This window comes from Cibotium barometz, chromosome 37 (assembly GCF_041138505.1).
Source record: "Cibotium barometz isolate CiBa-2024 chromosome 37, ASM4113850v1, whole genome shotgun sequence".
Taxonomy (NCBI): Eukaryota; Viridiplantae; Streptophyta; class Polypodiopsida; order Cyatheales; family Cibotiaceae; genus Cibotium; species Cibotium barometz.
Window position 1 is genome coordinate 37,431,090 of NC_141082.1, and position 17,236 is coordinate 37,448,325.

General features: G+C 45.9%; 1 protein-coding gene across 8 annotated transcripts in view; it reads left to right on the forward strand.

Annotated features, from left to right (window-relative positions):
* The window catches only part of LOC147617247 (protein GAMETE EXPRESSED 3-like), a 114,657-nt gene that overhangs the window by 2,438 nt on the left and 94,983 nt on the right, over positions 1-17,236 (forward strand). The gene's annotated exons all lie outside the window — the stretch shown is intronic.

A 17,236-nucleotide genomic window follows, 5' to 3' on the forward strand; every position in this document is an offset into this window, starting at 1 on the left:
AATTTGGGGCATAAAGGTGCCAAGAGAGTCATCTGGGGGTTGATGAGAAAAAGATCCCTTGATCCCACTCCCTCATGAAAACATTGCGCTTTGCTTGCGCGTATGTGGATGGCCCTTGTATATGAGCCCACGTAGCTTGGTTGAGAATACGGATAGCCAACTGTTGCAGCTTAGGCCCATTTGAACCATTAGTCCTCCCACCGCAAAGCAGCCCCAACCTTCAACCTATTCTTCTATGCATCCGAATAACCAAAACCACTACAAAAGGATTTGTATGTAGCAAGCTGGTCTCTAATTTTGCGCCCGATGCCTCCATCCGGCACTAGATAATCCAAGATGCGCCTCCAGCCATCACTTACCTCTCTATTACTCTCCTGTCAATTACCCTAAAACTCAAGGTCCACCATATATGTGGCTGCAGCATAGGAGAGGTATAGAAGATCCACGTCGTCACACATAGGGAATGAATCTCATTGTATCTGTCCTCATTGGGCTCTAACTCTTGCAACTTCTCTATCATTCTATCCATTGCCTCATACACCTTCCCGATGCATGGCTGCGTAGCATCTACAAGCCTCAATAAATGGACGATAGACTTCACCATAGCATCAATGCATTTCACATCCTCCCAAAAGGAAGTGTCCTCTGCATGCTCCTTGCATAATTTGCCTATGGCTATTGAAGCCAATGTGGAAATGGTGAACTCGTCTCGTTGATGAAGAGTTGCCTCAATGCACCACTGTACTTCCTCAAGCGGCCCAGCATCAAGAAGTTGTAGGTAAATCGGGTGCTTGAGTATTTGAGAAGTGTGAGTCTTGATTTCTTGGAGAACTCGTGGCGGAGGAACTCATGATTCAAGACAAAAGTTACCATTTGATAAGCTCAATCTATGACATCTTTCCAATATCTTTCAATAGATTGTTCAAACAATGTGCCATACAAATTTACAATATGACACAGTCATGTGTCCCTCAATGATAGCTCTAGCTGCCCTATTTGCAGTCTCACCATTTGTTACAAAACCCACCACACATTCTGGGCCAATGAGCTCAATGCCACTTGCCCACTCCGTTGCAAGCGACTCCGCACTCTTTCGTGCCCGTGAAGCATCATGTGAAGCAATAAAGTACATCTCGCCATGAGAATATGCAATGAGGCCATGGATGGACCGCTTTCGTGTGTCACTCCATCCATCCGCAATGAGTGACACTCCATTCTTTGCCCATAGCCGCTTTGTGTTCTCTGCAACTTGCTCGACAACGCGCTTCTCCGCGTTGAGCAATGTGGTGTGCAAAGACTTCGATGATGGGGCGTGTAGTTTGGACCATACTCCCCAATCCTCTTCACCATAGCGTGAAAGTACCCGGATTTGATCACAAAAACCAACAAGTGTCAACTTTCAAGAATGAAACTTAGAAAAATCATGTGAGTCGTGACATGGACAAGAGGGAAGAGTATTGAGAGCAATATGGTCATGGAAAAGGAAGCGAGCCACAGCCATATCAACCTCTTCCTTCTTCTTAGGATCCCAAGTCCCCTCAAGTGTACTTTGTCATCGTGCGGGTGTGGGCATCGTAAAGGAACATCGGGCATGTGGCCGTGGTGTAGACGATGTAGATGCACCCCTCGACACCGAAACAAACCCCTCCTGCAGTGTCACAAATGCTGCAGGATCCACAACCACACGTGCCAGCCTGGCAGTCCTCGAAGCTTCATGCCCGGCAATGCGCTCAAGAGCTCCCTTCTCTTCTCTTACGTGATTCTTGTGCAAAATCCAACCTTGTGTAGAAGGTGGGCTCTCACTTTGTTTGACCCACTCGTCCGCCTATAGGGGCCAAGTGTCACCAGCCTGTGGGAACTGTTGGGATTGGGAGAAAGGATTGCCAGAACTATGGAGAACCAGCTTTTCTGTCACCATGGTTTGTGCTCTTGAATGGCACCAGTTTGTGTGCATAGCACATGTTTCTGTGTGAGGCACTAGTTTGGCACTTATATAAGTGTCTTAGCACCTGGTTGGTGATTTTCATTGGCATATGATTATCTCATTGATATTGGTGATTGAGACACAATTGGCTCTTGTGCCTATGTCTAGCATATCTTCCATGGAATTCTCGCCCATTTATCTTGGGACATGATTTTGATATTGGTATTATGGAAGACTTATTTAGTCTCACCCATTTCTTTGGGACATGGATTCTTCAATTATATTAGATTTTTGAGACTGTCTCGTCTCGCCCACTTGATAAGACATGATTATATCTTGAATATATGGCTTGAAGCTTAAAGTTGCCTGGACATTTCCCAGTATAAAGGAGTCTGGTGGACTCCAGGATGTCTAAATATTTGGAAAGTACAAGCTTTGGGTGAAACTCGCGGCTGGTGCCCGGGGGACTAGGACCTTTGACACACTTGTTGATACCATCAATGCATATTAAAACACTTAAACATGGCCATAGCCTTAACACATATCACTTTGCATAAAACATAAAGCTGGACAAAACATCCACAAATGCTGAAAATGGAGCTTGCACACGTGACACCACATAGAGGCTGGAATGGGCCGACCCCCCCTCCCCCCCTTTGGAGTATTTTATTACCCAAGGAGAATAATATCATGTACAAGCTTTGAGGGCCTTACTCTCCCCATGGGAGATGCCGGATTATCCATATACAAATGCCATAACACAGCCCAACACGAGGCTACCAAGCCGGAACACAGGCTGTAGAAATGCCGAGCCGACAACATAATCCATATACCTCCGTGTCGGTACTGATTCTTCTCCAAAAACCACGGGTCTTCATGCAATAGAGCTGGTACAGCAAGTACAACTCTCCATTCAGTCAGTACAGCAGGTACAGTGGTTGGTACAGCCGGTATGGTGGTTGGTACAGCAGGTACAGCAAGTACAACATGTATAGTGATTAGTACAGTAGGTATAGTGGTTGGTACAACAAGTACGGAAGCTGGTACAGCAGGTACAATGGTTGGTACAGTCGGTACGGTGGTTGGTACAACAGGTACAACAAATATAAATGCTGGTACAGCAAGTACAGTGGCTAGAAATCATAATAAATGATTAAATATCCTTGCCTTCAGTATTTCTTCGTGATGGATACCAGCATTTGTACTTACTGTACTTGCTGTACCAACCATTGTACTTGTTGTACCAGCCACTGTACCGATTGTACCAGCCATTGTACCTGCTGTACCGACTGAATGGAGAGTTGTACTTGTTGTACTAGCTCTATTGCATGAAGACCCGTGGTTTTTGGGGAAGAATCAGTACCCACACGGAGGTATATGGATTATGTTGTTGGCTCGGCATTTCTACAGCCTATGTTCCGGCTTGGTTGCCTCATGTTGGGCTGTGTTATGGCATTTGTATATGGATAATCCGGCATCTCCCGTGGGGAGAGTAAGGCCCTCAAAGCTTGTACATGATATTATTCTCCTTGGGTAATAAAATACTCCAAGGGGGGGGAGGGGGGGGGGTCGGCCCATTCCGACCTCTATGCGGTGTCACACGTGCAAGCTCCATTTTCAGCATTTGTGGATGTTTTATCGCTTTTATGTTTTATGCAAAGTGATGATGGATATGTGTTAAGGCTGTGGCTATGTTTAAATGTTTTAATATGCATTGATGGTATCAACAAGTGTGTCAAAGGCCCTAGTCCCCCGGGCACCGCCCACCGCTTGCGAGTTTTGTGAGTTTCACAAAGCTTGCAAGACCATGGGCGTGAACCTCCTCCACTTCTAAGACGGTTGGCATTAACCTCTTCCCACCATGACCAGCCGTCGGTTCTAAAAGAGTGCACAGAGCAGAAGCAAGATGAGCACTAGAGTGTGCTGATCTGAGATGCGCAAGAGAGAGATATATATAAAGCTAATAAGCTGAATATACTGCAATGAAAGCAATCTCGAGCAATAGTATAGTCTCATAAGTGAAGGATACAAAAGGTGAGAGTGTGTCAACGCATCAACTACACCTCAACCAAAAACACTGAATGAAAAGGGGAGAGGCCAGCACGCCTATATACAGGTCATATGGGATTGGCCGACTGGAGCAATAGACCTGGCCGACTGGACAAATAATTTGGCCGACTAGAAGAATATCAAAAAATGGAAAAAAAACAAGAGAAAATAAGGGTGGCCAACCCACAGCCAAGAGTCATAAAAGGGATCAAATATGGGCACACAATACATGGGCACAATATGGGGATGAATATGCTAACAACCCCTTTCAGCACTAGATGCTGAACAAACTCTGAGAAGCCGAAGATGAGGAGCCAAGGCTTGGTGAACGAACCTTCATTCTCTGTTGAAGGACAATACTCCAAATGCAAATCTCTAGCAAGAAACCCTTCATGAACATAGCGATATTGAATCTCAATGTGTTTCGTACGAGCATGAAACACAAGGTTCTTGGTGATGGCGATGCAACTCTGATTGTCACACCAAAGAAGAGTAGATTCGGTAAGAGGAAAGCTAAGTTCTCCCAATAATCTCTGCAACCAAATCGCCTCACAGGTAGCATAACAGACTCCACGATACTCTGCCTCTGTAGAGGAAAGTGCCATAGTAGGCAGCTTTTTACTGCACCATGAAATGGCTCCCAACTCAAGTGAAAAAACACAACCAGTGGTCGATCATCGAGTATCTAGATCTCCAGCCCAATCCGAATCAGATCATCCAAGAAGAGTGATTCTCGGCCATAGAAGATGCCAAAGTCCACAGTACCACGCAAGTACCGAAGGACCCTGAGAGCACACCGCGAATGCTGTTGATGGGGTTTAGACGTGAAAGAACTCAATAAGCTGACTGCGAAACAAATGTCCAATTGGGAGTAGATCAACCATACCAAACAACTGACGAGAATCTGATATTGTCCGTGATCAATCCTTGGAGAAGCATCAAGAAGAGAAAACTTCACACTAGTACCCATAGGAGAAGATACTGGTCTACACCCAATCATCTGAAACCTGTGAAGAATCTCCATGTGTACTTCTGTTGTTGCTGAGAGAGAAGAAAATACCCTGAGGACTCTGCGAAATCTCAAAGCCAAGAAAATAATGTAGAAGGCCAAGATCCGTCATCTCAAACTCAGTCTCCAAAGCATCCATGACTGAACGGATCCTCACAGAATAAGACTTGTAAAGATGAGGTCATCAACATAGACCACAATGATAACAACTAACCCCCTCTCAAGGAGGATATAAAGGTTCGAATCCGCATGGGAATGGTGCAGGCCAAGCTTCTCGAAGAACTCATCAATCTGTTGGTACCAAGCCCGCGGAGCTTGCTTTAGACCGTACAAAGCTTTCTTCAGCCGATACACCTAGTCTTGTTTGCCTGGAACCTCAAATCCCGGCGGCTGATCAACATACACTTCTTGTGTAAGCTCTCCATTCAGGAAATCCGACTTGACGTCCATCTGGAATATGGGCCATCTATAATGTCCTACGGTTCGAATGGTAGTCATTCGGGCTGTTGGAGCGAAGGTCTCATCGAAGTCGACTTTAGGGCGTTGAGCATAGCCCTTGGCAACAACCCTCGCCTTGTGCTTGTCCAAGCTGCCATCAGCTCGGTACTTCATTTTGAAGATCCACTGCACACCAATCACATTACGTTGCTATGGCCTAGTCACCAAAATCCAAGTGCCATTCCGTTCAATAGCATCCAGCTCTACTTGCATAGGCGATGCCAAGGCTCATGCGAAAGAGCCTTGTCCACAGAAGTGGGATCAGAAGGACCATGATAGAGGACATAAGAGCATAGTCAACAAACATGTTGCCCTCATGAACTTGTTTCCCTGTAACTCTGGAAGATCGCCTTAGAGAACCGCGCGGAGGAGCAGAAAGAAGCTCTCGTAACCCAGAATTACGAACTGTCTGAAAGTACCATCTAGACACCGGTTTGCTCGAGCTCGCTGGAGGAGCAGAGTCATCATCATCATTTGACTGAGAACCCTCCACTGGAGGTGTAAGAGAAGCAGGGGGAGGAGGAGGATGTAACTCGCGGCGGTGCTTGGGGGACTAGGGCCTTTGACACACTTGTTGATACCATAAATGCATATTAAAACATTTAAACATGGCCACAGCTTTAACATATATCCATCATCACTTTGCATAAAACATAAAGCTGGACAAAACATCCACAAATGCTGAAAATGGAGCTTGCACACGTGACACCACATAGAGGCCGGAATGGGTCGACCCCCCCCCCCCCCCCCCCCCCCCCTTGGAGTATTTTATTACCCAAGGAGAATAATATCATGTACAAGCTTTGAGGGCCTTACTCTCCCCACGGGAGATGCCGGATTATCCATATACAAATGCCATAACACAGCCCAACACGAGGCTACCAAGCCGGAACACAGGCTGTAGAAATGCCGAGCCAACAATATAATCCATATACCTCTGTGTGGGTACTGATTCTTCACCAAAAACCACGGGTCTTCATGCAATAGAGCTGGTACAACAGGTTCAGCTCTCCATTCAGCCGGTACAATAGGTACAGTGGCCGGTACAGTAGGTACAGTACAGCCGGTACAAGGGCTGGTACAGCCAGAACAGTGGCTGGTACAGCAGGTACAGTGGTTGGTGCAGCAGTTACGGCAAGTACAAGGGCTGATACAGCCAATAGTGGCTGGTACAGCAAGTACAAGGGCTGGTACAACAAGTACAATGGCTAAAAATCACAGTAAATGATTAAATACCCTTGCCTTCAGTATTTATTTGCGATGGAAGCCTCCAAAACAGTCCCCAACAGCCGGTATTCTTCATGGGCAGCCTAAGAGAGAGAGAGAAAGAGAGTAGCCATCCTTAGGGCAGCCTGTAACGGTGGTAGAGGCTAGTGTACACCAAGAGAGCCTCTATTAATGAAGAGAGAGGGCTCCAATTTATAGATTTGGGCCTCCCATGAGCTAAAATGGCAAGAGAAGGCTACAATGACAAGTGGAGAGCCACACAATAGTTGAAGTGACAAGTGTGAGGCCACTTGTCTCACTTTGATCCACTTTCTAACAAGTGTCGGGCACTTGTCTCACTTTGGTTCACTTTCTTGCCACATGTCCCAATCTAAGAGATGGGTCCTTCCATAATCTTTACCTCTAAAAATATCCCAACTAGTAGACATTCTATCATAGGTACTTTGCTAACTCTTGGTATCTGTCAATTCCAGATGCAAGGACGCGAACAAAATTTCCATCGGAGTCAGACCAAAAATAGCAACTCTCCTAAATTTTAGGAGTGTGGTCCTTTGTATTCTAGGATAATCCCCCATTTCCAAAGCTTGTACTTTCCAAATATTTAGACATCCTGGAGTCCACTAGATCCCTTTCATACTGGGAAATGTCTAGGCTAGTGACAGAGGAGGAGGCGGAGGAAGAAGAAGCTCACCACTCCCCTCAGAAGATGCGGGAGTCTTGTCGAACACCACATCATAGCTCACAACTTTGCCAGCCTGCTGATTATATAGACGATATGCCCTGGACATAGAGCTATATCCGAGAAAAGTCATGCGCGAGACTTCGAGTCCAACTTGGAGCAATGCTCCTTAGGCACATGTACATACGCCGAACAACCAAATACTCGCAAATGAACAACAAAGGGCTTCTCACCATGGAAAGCCTCATATGGAGTTTTATCTGGAAGAGCAGCAATAGGAGACCTATTCTGAATATAGATAGTAGTAGAAGTTGGCTCAGCCCAGAAACGTCGAGGTAAAGAGGAGTGCTCAAGCATAGCACGTGCCATCTCCGTAATAGTCCTATTCTTCCTCTCTGCAACTCCATTCTGTGATGGAGTATATGTTGTAGTAAGCTGTCTCCAAATGCCATGATTCTTGCAATATTGCTGAAACTCCTGGGATGTAAACTCACTCCTTCTTTCAGTCCTGCGAACCTTGACTGAAGAACTGGTCTCTTTTTCCACCTCAACCCTCCAATCACAAAAGTGCTGAAAAGCCTCATCCTCAAAAAGAAAACCCAAGTAAATTTGGAGAAGTCATCCACCATCTCATGAGCATGTACAACGCCTTACTCAAAGACGCGATACTCATAGGACCACATAAGTGTGCATGAACAAGAGCAAGTGATGTCGAAGATCTGTGTCGCCTCCTTCGGAAAGGTACCTCGGTGTTGCTTCCCTTGTAAACAAGAGGAACAAACAAAAGTTGGAGCCTTGATGGTCGGTGAACCCTCAACCAACCCATCCTTTGAAGCTCGCTGTATAAGCTGATAGCTCAAATGGCCAAACCGAGCATGCCAAAGTAGTGAAGAAGAACCAGTAGAGAACAAAGCGGTCATCTTGTACAAGCCACTATCTTGGACTCCCTGAGCTAAGATGCTGCCAGTCTCCTTATCACGAATAGTAATATTGTGACGCGAGGAGATCACCTCCGCACCTTGAGCTGTAAGAACACTCGTTGACAAAAGGTTAAATGCCAAATCTGGAATGTACAGAACGTCAGAGAAGTACCTCTTGTCCTTGGAGGAGCGGAAGATGGCGATGGTGCCACGTCCATGAACTGGCGCGGAAGAAGAATCACCCAAAGTGATATTGCCTGTTGTGGCAATAAAGTCCTCGAACCAATCCCGATGAGGTGTCATGTGAGCAGTAGCATTGTTCTCCACAATCCAAGACTGCGACTGAGAAGTCACAAGAGCGGGTATAGGACGAGCACCGGCTAATAAAAGAAAACTATCATCCTTCTCGGTTTGGGACACCGCTGTAGAGGTAGAGTCCTTTGCTTCTTCATCCCGCTTCTTGTAACATTGGGACTGTTTATGACCCTTCTTGCCACAGTAATGACACTCCATGTCCTTATTTTTAGAAGATTTAGTTTTGTCTTTGTCATTGTCCTTGGAATTCTTGTCAGAATCCCCTTTCCCTTTCTTTTGTCGATTCTTCCCTTTATCTCGAGTAGCCAAAGCTCCATGAGAACCACCAGAGGTGCCAGTCTGCTCCTCAAAGCGAAACTCAATCTGCATTATGGAGGGGAGAACTTCCTCCCAAGTGATTGGAACAGGACGAGGAGAAGAAACAAGAGACTTAAAGAAAGCATCAAACCTCTCTGGAAGCTTGGAGAGGTCGAATAGCCATATCTTGTGTAGAGATATCCTTGCCACATATAGCAAGCTCGTCTTGGAGATCTTTCATCCTCGTGATGAAAGCAAATAAAGATGGAAAGGCAGAAACTGAAAGATTCATAAGCTGCTTGTCCAAAGCTAAAATCCGACCCAGAGACTTAAGCTCGTAAAGATCTGCAAATGCCTTCCAAACTTCATGTGCAACATCTGCTGTACGCACATGAGAGAGAACAGAATCTTGACAATTCAACATCAGAAAGGAGAAAACACGACAATCATTCGCCTGCCAAACATCAATCTGTGCGTGAGTCACACCAATGGTAGAAAGGGTAGGAGGGGTGGCATTGGCAGCTATAACAAGCCAGTCCCAGAGATCCACTCCACGCAAGGCAGATTTCACCTTCACCTTCTATAAAGTATAGTTGGAGCCATCCAACTTTGCACACTCAGAGAACATATGAAGAGTAGTCGGGGCAGCCATCACTAAAACTCGGGTTGAGTTAGAAGAAAAAAACGCACAAGAAGAGAGAAGTGTACACCACACGTACCAAGGTTGCCACCAAAGCCAAGATCACCACAAGACTCCCTATGCAATAGATAGTGTCCACTGGAGAAGAAAACACAACCAAACAGGGGCTGCAGACCTGAAAATGCAGGCTGACCAGTTCCACACTTCTGTAGAGAAAAATGCTGATGAGAATATACTGGTAGGCTGTATGCGATGAAGCCTAGAAGAAGGTAGAGCAATCAGCAGTAATCGTCCAGAAAATGCAGCAATCCAGAGGGCTGTGATTCTGAAAAACGCAGAGGTGAAGGGGCTGTAGATAGGGCAAAAACTGGGGCAGCAGAGAAAACTCTGAACCTAGAGCGATGATACCATGAAAGAGTGCACAGAGTGGAAGCAAGATGAGCACTAGAGTGTGCCGATCTGAGATGTGCCACACAGAGAGAGAGAGAGAGAGAGAGAGAGAGAGAGAGAGAGAGAGAGATGAAGCTAATAAGCTGAATATACTGCAATAAAAGCAATCCCGAGCAAGAGACAGTATAGTCTCATAAGTGAAGGATATAAAAGGTGAGAGTGTGTCAACACATGAACCACACCTCAAGCACAAACAGTGAAGGAAAAGGACAGAGGCCAGCCCACCTATATATAGGTCATATGGGGCTGGCCGACTGGACCAACAGACCTGGCCGACTGCACAAATAATCTGGTAGGCTGTAAGCGATGAAGCCTAGAAGAAGGTAGAGCAATCAGCAGTAATCGTCCAGAAAATGCAGCAATCCAGAGGGCTGTGATTTTGAAAAACGCAGAGGTGAAGGGGCTGTAGATAGGGCAAAAACTGGGGCAGCAGAGAAAACTCTGAACCTAGAGCGATGATACCATGAAAGAGTGCACAGAGCAGAAGCAAGATGAGCACTAGAGTGTGCCAATCTGAGATGTGCGAGAGAGAGAGAGAGAGAGAGAGAGAGAGAGAGAGAGAGAGAGAGAGAGAGATGAAGCTAATAAGCTGAATATATTGCAATGAAAGCAATCCCGAGCAAGAGACAGTATAGTCTCATAAGTGAAGGATACAAAAGGTGAGAGTGTGTCAACACATGAACCACACCTCAAGCAAAAACACTGAATGAAAAGGGGAGAGGCTAGCCCACCTATATATAGGTCATATGGGGCTGGCCGACTGGACCACCAACAGACCTGGCCGACTGCACAAATAATCTGGCCGATTGGAAAAATACCAAAAAAATGGGAAAAAAACAAGAGAAAATAAGGGTGGCCAATCCACAACCAAGGGCCATAAAAGGGATTAAATATGGGCACAATACATGGGCACAATATGGGGATAAATATGCTAATAGGTTCTTCTAGCACTACCACGACGTGCGGAGGGTGCTTGTGAAGAAGATGCCATGAGAGAGGGTGAAAGTTAAGAGAGAGAGAGAGAGAGAGAGAGAGAGAGAGAGAGAGAGAGAGAGAGATTTTATTAACGTCTTCCAAAAGACCAAACTCGGCCTATGAGACAAATCGGTGTACCTATATGGGGTATCCTCTGTCATCCCAACAAAATGAAAAAGTACTGAACTAAAAAGCTGAATCTGGGTGTGCAATAAGTACATTGAGTGGGGGAGAGAGAAGGAGCTTAACCCGCTTGAGAGAGAGAGAGAGAGAGAGAGAGAGAGAGACAGAGAGAGTCCAGGACTCTAGAGATGAGGCTTGAGTCTTGAGAGTGCTTGAGAAAAGAAAGAAAGAAAGAAAGTTATATTAACGCCTATGGAAGACCCCAAGGGCCTATGAGACCAAAAGTAATACAATTGTACCATGGATATACTGAGCCATGGAAAACTGAAAGAAAAAGTAAAATGAAAACATCTGACAGTACATGTGATCAACAGATGATCCTATGTAGAGTGAGATATGCTGTGATCAGCTAATGTCGATACCTGCCTCAGCCAGAACCGATCTGATGGTGGAGTGAATGTCAGGCCTCTGTTGTGGGAGCGTGACATGTCGGCAGAGAACCTCACGAATCCGTCTTTGTGTGGTAGAGGGTGTTGGAAATAAGTGCACACTAGGTGTACTATTTCTCTAGTCTAGTTTCAGTTGAGTCTTTGTGTCTTGAGTGTAGTGCCATGTGGCACCTCTACATTTATCCCATAAGTCAGTCTACTCAATCTTGTACTTCTCACCTATATATTGTGGGTGTCACATCAATGAAAGTATCAATCTTGTGTCTTGTCTACACTCATCTCAAGGTAACTCTTTGTCTTTCATTTGTTCTTGTTTCATTTCTAGTTTTGCTCTTGCTTTCATATTTTCAACATGGTATCAGAGCAGGCTGCTTCTGCCCTGTATTGCCTGCCATAGCTTCTCCCTAGCTGCACTCAGCCTGTAGGACCAGCCTATTCACATTCTGCACAGGCTGCGCCGACCTGAACAGCCTATTCACATTCTGTCCACCCTGCGCTGACCTGAATCTTCTGTCCGCCAGTTTTTTTTTTTTGGCTGTCCGCCATGCGCCGGCCTGATTTCAGTAGCTGCTGCTGCCCGCCGTACTGTTGCAGCTCTTCTTTGGCTGCCTTCTTCATCAACTCAAGGGTGCGTATCATCTCAAGGAAGCTGCAGATCGACTGTCCTCCTAAACGAGCTATTTTGCTGCATTCAGTTCTGCCATTGCTTCCTCTTGAAGAGTCTACAAGGTACTGTGCATTGTCTCCATCAGTTTGCTGGTTAGTCCTTTTCTTATCCTCATATCTGCAAACTGCTAGTTCCTCATGCTTCGATGGGCTGTCAAATGCTATGGCCTTGACAAGTGGTGAGAGAGCCGGCTTCTAAAAACAGTTTGGATCTCTTCTTTCATTCATTTCTGCAATCTTGTAAGGGAATAGACACTGCCCTTGCATTTTAGCAAGAGGTAAGACCTTCCCACATGGCCTCTTCTACTCATTCTCTCATGTCTATCGACAAATTCAATGGGTCCAACTTTCATACTTGGCAAATCAAAATCAAGTGCCATCTTATGAAAGAAAGTCTTTGGGACGTTGTTCATCCTGCTGCTCCCGAAGATTCCGACATTGAGCAAGTTATCACTTATGCTCCCACTGCCAAGAATGACAAAGCCTAGGCTATCATCTTGCTCGGTCTTGGAGATGATTACATTCATCACATCTCCGACATACAGTCTGCTTCTCGAGCATGGATCACTTTGGATACCCTTTTTGGACCCCGCTCTAAAAATTCTAAGATTGCACTTATGATCTCATTCTTTGATCTATATATGCAGGAGGGAGCTACTATAGCCTCTCATGTCAATTATTTTCGCAGTCTTATGGTTCAGCTTGCATCAGTGAAGTCCCCCATCTCCGAAGATATTGCTATTGCTGTGCTTCTCAAAAGCTTACCTGACACCTATGCTACTCTTGTCACTACCTTCAAGTATCACAATAATCCTACTCTTGAAGGTATCATCAATGCTCTCCAAGAAGAGGAAAGAACAAAACAACAAAAGGTAACTGACACTGCATTTTTAGCAAAGAAAGGAGGTTCTAAGGTAAGAAAGCCTTGCACCCATTGTGGAAAAACTAATCATACGGAGAAGGACTGCTTCAAGGCTCATCCATGCACCATTTGTGGCCGTGATAATCACCGGGAGAAGGACTGCTACTCTAAAACCTCTACATCAGCCCCTGCATCTACCTCAGCCCATGTTGCTGCAGCATCTACATCAGCAGATCTTGCTGCTCACATGATGAGGAATGGGCTTTCTGATTACTTCACCTTTCTTGTCTACCACTTTGACCACCGATGATGTAGGTCAAGGGGTTCTAGTGTCTTACTCATTATGCTTTTTGACCTCTCTCTTGTCCCTACCCAAGAGGCAGAGATTGCCCTTGAGGAGGGGATGTCTTCAAGGTCCATCTGTTTGTCTACAATCAGTCTTCTGTCTATCTAGTCTTGTCTGTCTGTCTATCTGTTGTCTGTCTATCTGTCTGACTGTGTCTTGTTTTAAGATCCATCTTGTCCCTATCTTTGTGGACCCATATGAGGATATCACTTGAGGAGGGGTGTCTCAGGATCTTTTGTCTCTCAGTTTATCAGTCTTTATGTCTGTCTTCTAGTCTTGTCCATCTTGTCTTCTAGCTTGTCTCTCAATCCTTATCTAGTCTCTCTGTCTTGGTTTTATCTTTTGTCATGTTATAGTCTTGTCCTTTTGTCTTCCTCCTAGTGTCCACTTAAGGAGGGTGTTGGAAATAAGTGCACACTAGGTGTACTATTTCTCTAGTCTAGTTTCAGTTGAGTCTTTGTGTCTTGAGTCTAGTGCCATGTGGCACCTCTACATTTATCCCATAAGTCAGTCTACTCAATCTTGTACTTCTCACCTATCATCTCAAGGTAACTCTTTGTCTTTCATTTGTTCTTGTTTCATTTCTAGTTTTGCTCTTGCTTTCATATTTTCAACAGAGGGTCATGATGCTCTGGGTCGGGGACGTCTGGCTCGCAGAATGGATTGAGCTCTCTCACTAAGAACTCCTCTGGGGCGTGGGTACGAGTGGTGGGCTTTGATGTCGTAGTAGAGGAATTGTTGTGGGTAGTAGATTCCGATGTGGATGAATGTACCACAAAGAAATCTGTGATGGCTCTCTATGAGGTGTCTTGTCGGAGCCGGGGCTGTCTCTCAGCATGTTGCCTCAACACTACATCTGTGTGTCGTCTGAGCTCCATCAAGTACATGCCCAAGCACCTCTGATCCTCAAACTGTATCACCTGTGTGAGTGGTCCGAATCCCTCTCGGAAGAGGCAATGGAATCTCCCCCGTATCTCATAGTAGGCTGAGCAACTGAGCATATAATGGGCCTCATGCTCTACTGCTCATGTGATGCATTCTGTGCATGTCCTCTCCTCATGTGGGATATCCTCAGCTCTGCCAGTCTCTACTCTAAGGCGGTGGGAGGATACCATGCGCTGGCCGATCGTGATACGTATGGCATGTGACATGTGTCTCTGTATGTATCCCGGGATCTCAAAGAATCCATCCTCGGAGAGTCTCAAGAAGTGATCTTTGTAGAACCACACTTCTTACCAATCTGTGACGGAGACACCCAAGTAGATCTAACCGGATGATCCGGTTGATCTCCTGAGGTGAGAGATCAAGGTATGGGGAATTCAGGCTATACTGAAACGGGGGGAGACGGTCCATTTGTATGCCATGTGCATGAAACCACACGACTACCACAGAGTACCATGCATGTGTCGGTAATGGTAGTGGCCGTGTCGCTGAGGAGGAGGGCAGTCCAGTTCATCTCAATCGCTCCCTCTCCCTAGGGAAAAAAGCGGTGATTCTATGACCCAAGTGCTGTCGTATAATTACATAGAGGACTCTAGTGCTAGTCGTGGGAGGCGATCTCTGTCAAGCGTGTATACATGCTGAATATAAGTGACAGTCTGAAAAAGGGCATTTGTAACCAGTGGGGCCATCCCAAACTCTGCATGTAGAATACCCCAAACTTTGCATGTAGAATGTCATGTGCTGAGATCAAGACAATGTCGTCAGCATTTAGCAATACGGGCACTACTGTTTGAGCCAATGGTGAACCTCTACCTCCGAAACTATCCACAAATACTGTGATCTCATCAATATATAGGCCAAAGAGTGTAGGTGAGAGTGGGCAGCCCTGCTTAACCCCAATTGTGCTACATATATCTCCGGAGGTCCCATTGGGTGCACGTACTCGGCCGAGTACTGCCTCATATAGTGCCATCACACCCCATATCATCTCATGTGAGAACAGGAGCTCTTGTAAGCGTCCTATCAGACGAGATCGAGGGACGGAGTCAAAGGCTTTGCGGAAATCCACACGTCTCTTTGAGGACCTCGTGTCCTCTATGATAGTTCGTAAAGATTTGGTCCAGTGTGGAGAAGTTTCTCCTAAAGCCTGCTTGGCATGATGCTGTGTTACCCATCCTCTCTGCCATAGAGCTTGTCATGTCCTCTAGTACTGTCCCATAGATTTTGGCCATTGTGTGACCAATCATGATAGTCCTGTAGTTACTTGGGTCTGTGGGATCTCTTGCTTTGTGGATGGGGACAATGGTGTTGGTGGTCCAGGAGGGTGGGAAGCCTTCACAGAGTGTTCTGTTAAAAAGACTGGCAAGAATGGGACGTGGTGCCCGTGGGCGAAATGTTCTGCGTGTAGATCTTCATGATCTTTTGCTCTCCCATTATGCAACTTGTTAAGAGCCCTAGTGACATTGGGGGAATCAAAGAGATAATATGATGTAGGCCTAGGGATGTGTGACATTGTTGGTATTGGTTGGTTTGGCACATCATACAGTTGTCATGCATAGGCTTTCCAAAGGCTAGGATCTGTGATAGGTGTAGGTGCTCTTTTTTCTTCCAGAATGCGTCAAGCTTCTGAGTTGTCCTCGCTCAAAAAGAGCTGGTATAACTCTTGTTCTCGTCTAGCAAGAAATGCCCGTTTCTTTCGGCGAGTGAATGCACGGAAGATGCGTTGCATTTTATGTGCTGAAATCAGCCCATGTTCCCTCTCGCATAAGAGGCGAAGCCTGGTGGTTTTGCACTCTTCATCATACCATCCATTCTGGGGTTGGGTTCCCATTGGCAAACTTGCTGTGGAGCATGTGGTGTAGGGGAAGCTGGCGTGGGCGGAGTCATGGATGATGGAGGAAAGTTGGGATGTGATGGTGGAGATAGGGAGGGATAAGTCGAAAGCTGAAATGTGGTGGGAGAGGTGGTCCTCATAGATGTGGTCAAGATCATGATGGAAATGAATCCGGGTGAAGGTGGTGACAGGGGGTGTGGGTGTGGGCGGTACGATGGGCATGAGATCGTGAAAGAAAGTAATGCGTTGATGGCATGGAAGCGGTAAGCTGTTTACGCCTTTATAGGGTGCCACACTTCCACACGCGCATGCAAGCACACCAGAACACCAGACCAAAGAGCATGAACAAGACTTATATTTCAGAAGAGACCTTCATCTATACAGAGTTGGATATCCCAGATATCCTCAGAACCAACTTTTGTTGGAAATAAGTGCTCACTAGGAGTACTTTTAGTCTTGGTCATCTCAGTGTATGCCACGTGGCACTCAGGGATTTATCCCATATGCACTCATGCTCTATCTTGTACTTCTCACCTATATATTGTAGGTGTCACATCAATGAAAGCATCAATCTTGTGTCTTGTCTACACTCATCTCAAGGTATGTCTAAGCTTTGTGTTTCCTTTTAGTCTTGCTCTCATTTCAGTTTCAGTTTTAGCTTTGTCTTTCCCCCATTTTTCCTACATGGTATCAGAGCAGGCCGCCGCTTTTGCTGTTGGCCGTCCAAATGCATGCCACAGCGAAGCTCGCTTCTGCGCCATCTCTCTCCTCTTCATCTCCTTCACCTCCCATATCTCGTTCTTCTTCTGTCTCTCTGCCTCGGTTCGCAGGCTTGAAAACCTACCCTGTTTCTACACAGACGCCATATTCTGCTTCTTTCTCTGCGCATCGTTTCAGCTATGGCCCTGTTTAGCCCTCAACTCCTGTGTATATGTGCCCCTCTCTCTCTCTCTCTCTCTCTCCCTCTCTTTCTGTCTCAGTTTCGAACATTCTCTTTCTTATGCACTGCGCACCGGCCTCCCCCTCATCAA